The 9294-nt window shown below is 29.5% G+C and overlaps 2 non-coding genes across 2 annotated transcripts; one reads left to right on the top strand and one right to left on the bottom strand.

The window, feature by feature from the left end:
- Positions 1-5970: 5970 nt before the first annotated feature.
- Trnaa-cgc (transfer RNA alanine (anticodon CGC)) lies at positions 5971-6042 on the bottom strand. Its single transcript has one exon. It is a non-coding gene; the product is annotated as a tRNA-Ala (tRNA).
- Positions 6043-8734: 2692 nt separating this feature from the next.
- Positions 8735-8806, top strand: Trnaa-cgc (transfer RNA alanine (anticodon CGC)). The gene has a single exon. It is a non-coding gene; the product is annotated as a tRNA-Ala (tRNA).
- The last annotated feature ends 488 nt before the right edge of the window (positions 8807-9294 follow it).

Raw genomic sequence — 9294 nt, forward strand, 5'->3', positions numbered from 1 at the left:
TGTCGCAACCGTGTGTGCGTAAACATCATGTGTGTATGATAGTACGTATATGTCTGTTGTGTGTGTGTGTGCGCTGTGGCAGTGTGGCGACAGTGCTGTGGTTTTCAAAAACGTTTGCGTCCGTCACCCGTGTCCGGTTTTGTGCCCGCACGCCCGTATGCGTGTGTGTTGTGTATAGTGTATGGAAAACAAATGGACCGAAAACACCGGAAACAGGAAAAAAAAAGGGTCAAGACGCACACGCGGATAATTCGATTTTATACCCTTACCCTCGCGTTTACCACACACACAAACACATCTTCTACAGAATTTCTGGGTCTAGGATAGTGATTGGTGAGTGTGGGGGGGGGGAGAGTTGAGAGGTCTTAAGTCTTCGGGCGGTGCATGAGCGCTCGCGCGGGCGCGCGCTCACATAAATTTAAAACGACCGAAAAAGCCTTTCGCCCGCTTGTCACTATATATATACGCCACGGAGCGCATCCTCCGAAGTACTGTTGCTATTGCTGCTTCCGTCGTTCCGTGTGTTCCGCCGACCACTCCTTTCGGTCGACGAAACAAAACAAAACCCGCGTAGGGGATTATACTTATATTTTTATACCTATACACATGATATTATGTAGTAAATAAAAATTACGACCGCCTAAAAGGACAATAAATACGGATACACTTGATCAGAATTAACCGGTCACTCGGAAAAAGATATTGTATAGGTATATATATGATATTATATAGATAGATATACCTGCAGCGCACCACGACGTACTCACGCGAAAAAAGTCTCTTGCTGCAGCCAATATATTATATATATATAATATATATAGCGCCGGATAGCGGTATGAATAGACTAGCAAAACGAGATTTTAGGTAACGCACATATTATTCGCAGATCATTTAATTTCTGCTATCATTATAAATATTAATTGATAATTACTATAAAATTACAGGTCAATGGTTTGGGTGGGCCATGTAATATATGTATATTGAAGTTTTAAAATAAGACATCTGTTATAGTTGCGGTGGTTTTAGAAGGAAGTGACTCGCAATAGTTTCGCAACAGGACTAGCAAAACAAACTTACAAATTATGATGCATTGTTATTGGCACATTTCTCAAGATTTTAGTATAATATGCACCATTATGACGGGCGAGTCCATGCTTATGAAAACATAGACATACTATATAAGACTCACCAAGACTGCATTAATTGTAATATTGATAATAATATATTATATTACAGCCATTAGCCATAAAGGTAACTGTTAGCCCAGCTGCAGAAACAGGGATCTTTATGATTTTTTTTCAGTTTTGTTTTGATTCATATTGCGAAGAACAAAAAATGTTTCATTGGTACATTACTTAGAAAACACAAACAAGTCGGTTTTGGTTTTTAAGTTAAAACTATCTGCTTCAGAATTCAATTAACGTCTTATACTAAACATGATTATAAAAAAAAAACGACAAAAACTAAGGTTCCAATATTTTCAAAGAGCTTATATTTGTCCGCATCCAGAATTTATTATTATTGGTATAGTTCCAGTTCGGGCAGTTCCTGAGTGTTACAATAATATACCAAGATCACACTGATTGACGTGAATATAATAAAATGTAGGTACACTCTAATTTATACAAATTTGCATATATTATTATAGTTGATTATGCGATTTTCGATAATATTTATTAAGTAGTTATTATAACTATAGCTATTATCATACGTATTATGTATACCAAATAATGGCTATAATATAAACATAATATATATACAAATATATTTTTATTATAATATACCTTAGCTATTCTAATTAGGTCATAGATGACGTGAATATAATATTATAAATAATAATATAATTAATTATTGCGGTTTTAACTTTTAAGTAAATGAGTCTGTGTGAAATCTAAACGGTTGTTTAGTGGTGAGGAGGTGCCGTGCAGATGATGCAGTGATTGAATTAAAATATGCAAGCCGTGAGAGGAACCGGCGAATGGTCCTACGCTCTAATATTATATTATTATATAATCGTCGAGGCCCTAGGGGTAGGTGCCTAAATATATAAACAAGTCAATTAAATATTCCCGTGCGAAACCCGCGGTTCGACGACATCGTCGGACGACGAAGAGCGAAATTTTTTAAATACTCCACCGCGGTGACCTTCATCCCGCATGCGCTCACATTTCATTTCAAACAACTCGACCCGAGATTTGTGCGTGACTATTCAAATTTATTTCGACCCCACTAGAATAAATATAATCTTTTTAATTAATTATATAAATAATTATATTATTATCGCGTAAAAACCGGTGGTTGTTGGTGTTTTCACGTATAAATCGTTTTATATATTTTTTCCTGGCTCAGCCGTATTTAAATATTCCGGTTTGCATCAGGGGTAGCACTGCATTATAATAATATTTTCAAAGTTTTGGTCCATCCGGATTATTAAAATATTATCTCATTATTATTGTCTTTACTTTTTCCTCGTATACAGTTTTCTGCATTTTTTTTGTTTTTTATTAAATTAAATACATTCACTATATAAAAGTGGTTATTTACTTTAATTTTTTTTCTCGTATAAGCTCGTTTTTGTTTCAAAAATGAGTTATCCTCAAAACCGCAAACAGGGAATTAAATCAACGGGACTTGAGCACTATCATTTTTTTAACGGAAAACTGACGTTGGGACTGGGGAGGGGAGCTTTGACCCACCGAAAACAATCAATCTGAATAATAATACAATTTAGTATTTTACAAAAACTTTTCTAGAAAACTAATAGGTTAGGCACCTATACAGAATACAGTATAGTAGTAAGTAAACATATATTTTATTAAAATTACAATATTAAATTTATTCTTCTGTTGGACATTGTAAACATTTATAAATTAAAGTGACACATCGATATCTAACTTATATTAAAACATCAGTATAATTTAGAAATAATAGTGCGGTATAATATGTAACTGTAAACCGTAGAATCTATCAGTCTACGTCAGTGCCGTAACCAGAAATTTTTTTGGGGGGAAGGGCACTTAATTTATTTCTCAAGCCTTTGAAATGCTACTTTGTTCATAAAGTGTATCTACTCTTTTAATGACTATATATTTTATGTTAACAACTATGATGGTACCTATATTTAATATAATAATGTATTAATATTATTGTAATAGGTCAATATATTCATTAATATAAGCATATTAATATATTATCATTATTTTAAAATGTGTTGTAAACAAAACATACCATTTTTTGTTCGAATATTATTAACATTTACTAACAAAAATACAAGACTATATTAGGGCTGTTGTAAGCTGGTCGTTTTTTTTGTGCATTTAGACCAATAAGCGAAAAAAATAACATACTTCTAGAAGTCCAATTTTGATTTCGAAAAAATATAAGAATTTCTCCGCTTTTTGTCTGTGTTTTGTAGGAAGTAATTTTTTTTAATTATAATAAAGTAAAAGTGAATTGTGAAAAAAAAGAAAATTAATTTGTTACTATAGTAATTAAGGGGATTTGATACCGTGATTTTCTGTTTTTGTTTAATAAACGCGCGACATAGTATTTTAGACGTGTTTTTTTACAACATTTCAATTTATCTATTGAAATTTGAAGCGATAAGAATTCTGAAAACAGATTTAAATTTGTCGTCATGTCTACTTGAAATCGACTTTCCCACATGTTTGATATTATCCCCCAAATTCCTAAAAATGTCGTTTAAAAAAAAGGTGGGTAAGTGGATGTCTCTCTGCTGTACAGTAGGTTATACAGGCTATAAGTTGGTCAATGAAATGGATAGTGTTAAATTTGAATTTAATGATATAATATCATTGTATAAGAAAAACGATTCTGAGCGAAAACGGTCAGTCAGCCTATATGATATTAAAGTAAATTTGATGATATTATTGTGAATACAGTAATTAGAGAAAATTGTTATATGAGAAATCGAGTGAATATCAAATGTTGTAAAAATATGAATTTCAAACGCTCATAAAAATTTAATTTGACTTTCTTGTAGACATTTTTTTTGACATACTCAAGGTAGACAAACTCATGGATAATCTTGTATTATATTTTAAAATCTTAGATTTAAAAAAAAAATTTCTTATGAATTTCTAACTCAAAATAATTTGCAAATTTTCGTCATTTTTTCGTTATTTTTACGTATTTTGTCAATATTTAAACTTTAGATGCTTATAAAAATTGTGACTATGAATTTTTAATTTTTTTCATCTGCCTTTGAAACAATAACCAAGAGCCTTCTATTAAATTTTCAAGATTTTTTAACCAACAAATAAAATTTTATTGATATTTATAGAAAAAAAAAACTAAAAAAAATGGAAACTGTAAATGTCCGTAAACAGCTCAAAATAAGTCGAAATATTTGGAAAATATTATGGTATATAGAAAATGCTAATATAAACATTCAGTCAAAATTGCATGTACCTACGGTCATTTATTTTAGAGTTGCACTAAAAACCAAAATCGATTTTCTCAAAAACAGATTTTGCGTAAAAATTCCCGCTTTTCCTTAATTTTGCTTTTGTTTTTCATGTCGCTTTTGAAAACCACTGGAAAATTTTTTACTTTTGACCCACCAAAGTACCAACTAAATTCACTTTCCTATCAGAAAAGTTACTGTTGAAGAAAACCCAAGCATTTTTACTGTCCTAAAAGGTGATGACAGACACAAAAATAAAAAAATAAAAAAACATCATTGTAAAATCAATACATTTTTCACTTCGCTCAGAATCTAAACGAGTATATTTAAAAATTTTCGTTTTTTAATTTTTGGAGAAGTTAAAATCAAAAAATCAAAAATGTGGTTAAGTTGATTTCAAGTACACTTGACGACAAATTCAAATCTGTTTTTAGAATTCTTATCGCTTCATTAGATCAATTATTGGTAGGTTTGGCAAAGAACTAGTCTAAAATCCTATGTCGCGTGTGTGTTAGACAAAAACAGAAAACCACGGTATCAAAGCCCCTTAAATAATACTACAAATCAAAAATCAATTTCTTACATTACCTACAAAAGAGATTAAGGAATTCAAATATGTTTTAAAAATTTAAATAGGACTTTTGGTACTGGGTGAATTTTTCTTCCTCTTTTTGGGAGTTTTGTGGCACATGTGAGTTGTTTTATCACCAAATACAGTGACGTGACTGCGAGTATGTACGTTACTGAGGTCCAAGAATCTTAGCCGTCGTTTATCTTTAATTACATAAAGCATTCGGGTAACTCACACACACTAATGATGTATGTACAATATTTCCTAAATCCGAGTATCCGACCCCTTCAAAATGGTTCGCATTTGACAGGCTTCACTTTTAATTTTTATCAAACATATAATATAAAACAAGCCAAAAAAAAATTTCGGGGGGGGGCACGTGCCCCCAGTGCCTCCCCTTGGCTACAGCACTGGTCTACGTCGTGTACCACCTACCAAGGCCGTGGTGCAGGTTGTAGTATAGATGTTATTGTGTTAACATATCATATACCTACATATTATTAACTATTTGATCTATTGTAGATTTGAAGATAACGTAAAAACCGTGTACTAGGATATTTAATATTATAATATAATATCTTAATCCATGACCCATACACTTAACAGTATTACTATTACGCTACTACGTGTCTTCGTAGGTAGTATTAATAATAATTAATAATTATTAAGATACCTAATATTATTGATGATATTCATGATTAATATTATTAAAAAACAATAACAGCTGATTTTTTTAACACAGCAACAGAGATGGCGTTACTGGTACAAATAGAAGAATAGTGTAGTGCAGGAACCGTGTCTACGTCAACATGATTTACGACTATACAATGTATTATAGTAAATCGGAACGAATTACGAGAAATGTATTGTTTATTAAAATAAACTCTAATTATCGGTTTTATTATGTTAAAATATGTTGTCGCTGGGTTTTATTTTATTTGGTCGTGCGCGGAAAAAATTGCAAAAAATATTTTGGAGGTGCAGGGATTTGAACCCTGGACTTTCAGCATGCGAAGCAGACACTCTACCACTGAGTTACACCCCCAGTCGACATATTGAGTCAAAATGACAACACTTAGGTATTCTCAGTGTTGCGTAAATTACTTTTAAAAAATAATGAAATTACGTTACTCGTTACTTCAAATATTTTTATATAAATACATTTGCGTAACGTAAAATTATTTTAATCACTTTACATTACTTTTTCATTAAATTATACTTTACCGTATAGAAATCTATGGTTACAAAATAAAGTTACATTTTTTTATCATTGATAACCTTCAGGGCTTGCAAACGTTATATTTGACAAAAAAACGATTGATATTTTATTTGTAAACGTTATTATAACGGAAAGCAATAATCAAAAATAATTAAATATTGCAAAACAAAACATAACGGTTAACAAAATATATTATACATCATTATTCATTAGACAAAACAAAACATAACGCAAAAAGAAATATTTTAAAACAAGGTCTATTGGTTTCGTAGAAATATTTATTTCATGCAAACAATCTTAGATTTGATTATATTATTATATTCCTTATCCGGGTCATTACCTACCCGCATTAGTTATTATTCTTAAATTTAATAGGTAATTAACACTATTTTAAATAACGATAAACGTAAAACTTGGATAACGTTTTAATTCTAAATAACGATAAACGCAAAAATTGTGTAACGTTTTAATTGTTCATATAAATAACATATAACGGAATTTTTTTTTCAAATGCAGGCCCTGTTGAAAATCAGTTATTATTTTTTTTGAACCATATTCAATTCATATGATTCAATTATTATGTTTATATTTTACAATCATAGACCTATCATGTACAAATGTACAATCATCTCACCTATATACTATACCAACTGTGTTTAACCTTGCATTTAACCACATTTATTGCAAATTTTAGTACCATTTGAGATTTGACACACTAAACGTGGTTTATTTTTAAAAAAAAAACATTAACCCTCATTTCATTGAATGATTACCCAATTTTTGAACGTATTGAGTAATGTTTTCTTTGAGTAAATATGTTTCTGTAGTTGTATGGTAAATAATTTGTTTTGCGGCATATTGTTCACAGGTTAATTTATTGTTATATATTTGAGGCACGACTAAAAAACGAAATAATCACCATATAAAAAGGAAACTTTGGCTGTCCAATATCGTTTTTATTTTATCGACATCGGAACTTCAAAAAATGTTTGTTAAGTTAGAAAAACACAAATAACAATGGATTTGGTAACAATAAGAACTTTTTTCGTACAACTGATATGAAAAAAATAAAAACAATAATGCACAACGCCACAGCCAATTTCTCTTTTTTTATGTGGTGCAAATTTCGTTTCTTTGTTACGACTGTATAGCCTTCTCGGTTCTTCCCGCCACAAAACAGTTATTGCTATGACCACCACCACATAACATCATCCTAAACGTCCTCTGAAGTACGTATTATTCAATATTCATATTAGGTACAATGGTACATCTACTATGTACATTATTAAATAATTAAACAAATTAATTACCCCGGTACGCTTCTATTCTTGATAAGTTTTAAACTATTTAAACATATAAACATGTCACAAACTTTTTAAATTCTCATATTTTCTGGTATCATATAATAACTATTGTGTATCTTCAATATTATTATATAGGTACATTCAATCATTAAAATTAAATAATATATTATTCTGAAATAACGGAAATTAAAATATTCAGTAGGTATTGTTTATAATATTTAGGCAGAATATATATGCATATTGTATTATTTATAAACAATTATTAACTCGTTCTTTATCTCATGTAGCCCCAAACCATAGGTATAGTCGTATAGATAGTAAGCATAACATTTAAAAATAAACTAAATAACTACGTGTAATCATCCCCTGTTTACTGTTCATATAAATTATAAATCACGAATAATAACTATAGAATTTGTCTATATTGATAATATTATTTAGATCAGTTATAATATGGGCAATATGGCCATGAATCATGAATCATGATGCAGTTTCCGTTTTCAGCACAAGGTATAAATAATATGCTATCTGTGTAGAAAATCAGTGATTACTGATTATGTTGAAACACTAATAGTTATAAATTACGATACATTATTGTAATTTGAATGTTTGATATTATTATTAATTATCATATTAATAATTGTCATAATATAATTGTTTTCAAAGACGAATCTCTTTCCAAAAAAACAAAAACATGCTGAAGATAATGAAGCATTTGTTTTAACGGTAAATATAACTATAAAAAAAATAATAATAACACTATGTCTTATAATATTATCGTATACTTTTTACGTTGACCGAGCCACCAATTACAAACAATAAACCCATTCGCGTTATTGAGAAGTCAAAGAGGGCTTATAGCCGGGACTCAACTTATCTACTACTGGTTTTAACCCGGGACTCAACTTACTGCTTTCACAATGAACCCAATTTACCTATCCCCTTACATACCTACTTATTAATTGACTAAGTATTTAAATTTAAAACCTACTGGCTACTTATTAGATTTAAATTAGTTTTAAATAATTATTTATTTTCCTACACCTATATTGAATATTGTTTTTAAATCTATACCATTGTTCATATACTCATATACATATTATAATTAATTATTTCTAATTAAATTGTTGATATTTTATTTTTAGATACTATAATAGGTAATAAAATTACTAAGCCATGCTTAAATACAGAAGAATCATAAACTTCTCCTACTTGGGGGTGTAACTCAGTGGTAGAGTGTCTGCTTCGCATGCTGAAAGTCCTGGGTTCAAATCCCAGCACCTCCAGAATATGTTTTAGCGTTTTTTTTTTGATATTTTTCTATATATAATATAAATAATTGATATTTTAGTAAATTTAATGTATTATATTAATGATAATAATTATTATATCTCAATTTTATTCCGATAAATTAATATATAAAACCCGTGCATTGTCCTGATTTTACGGAGTTTTGTATAGGCAATTTTACCAAAATTAATTGTAATATTATTATAATATAATATATTGAAAGTTGAAATACATTTACAAAGTTATTTTTAAATCCAGTAAATAACCTCATAAACAATTATCGATTAATTTCGTTTAGAATTTTAGATAGAGTTATTATAACTAAAAAACAAAAGTTGCCTATAGATATGCTATTTTTATAGCATCACTTTTTTACATGACACTAGATCAAAATTCATAAATAACATTGCTTACAATTTAAATATTTTTCATTATCAATAAATTAAACATTTACCTTTGCTTTTTTATATTAACACAATAGATA

Source organism: Metopolophium dirhodum, chromosome 3 (assembly GCF_019925205.1).
Source record: "Metopolophium dirhodum isolate CAU chromosome 3, ASM1992520v1, whole genome shotgun sequence".
Taxonomy (NCBI): domain Eukaryota; kingdom Metazoa; phylum Arthropoda; class Insecta; order Hemiptera; family Aphididae; genus Metopolophium; species Metopolophium dirhodum.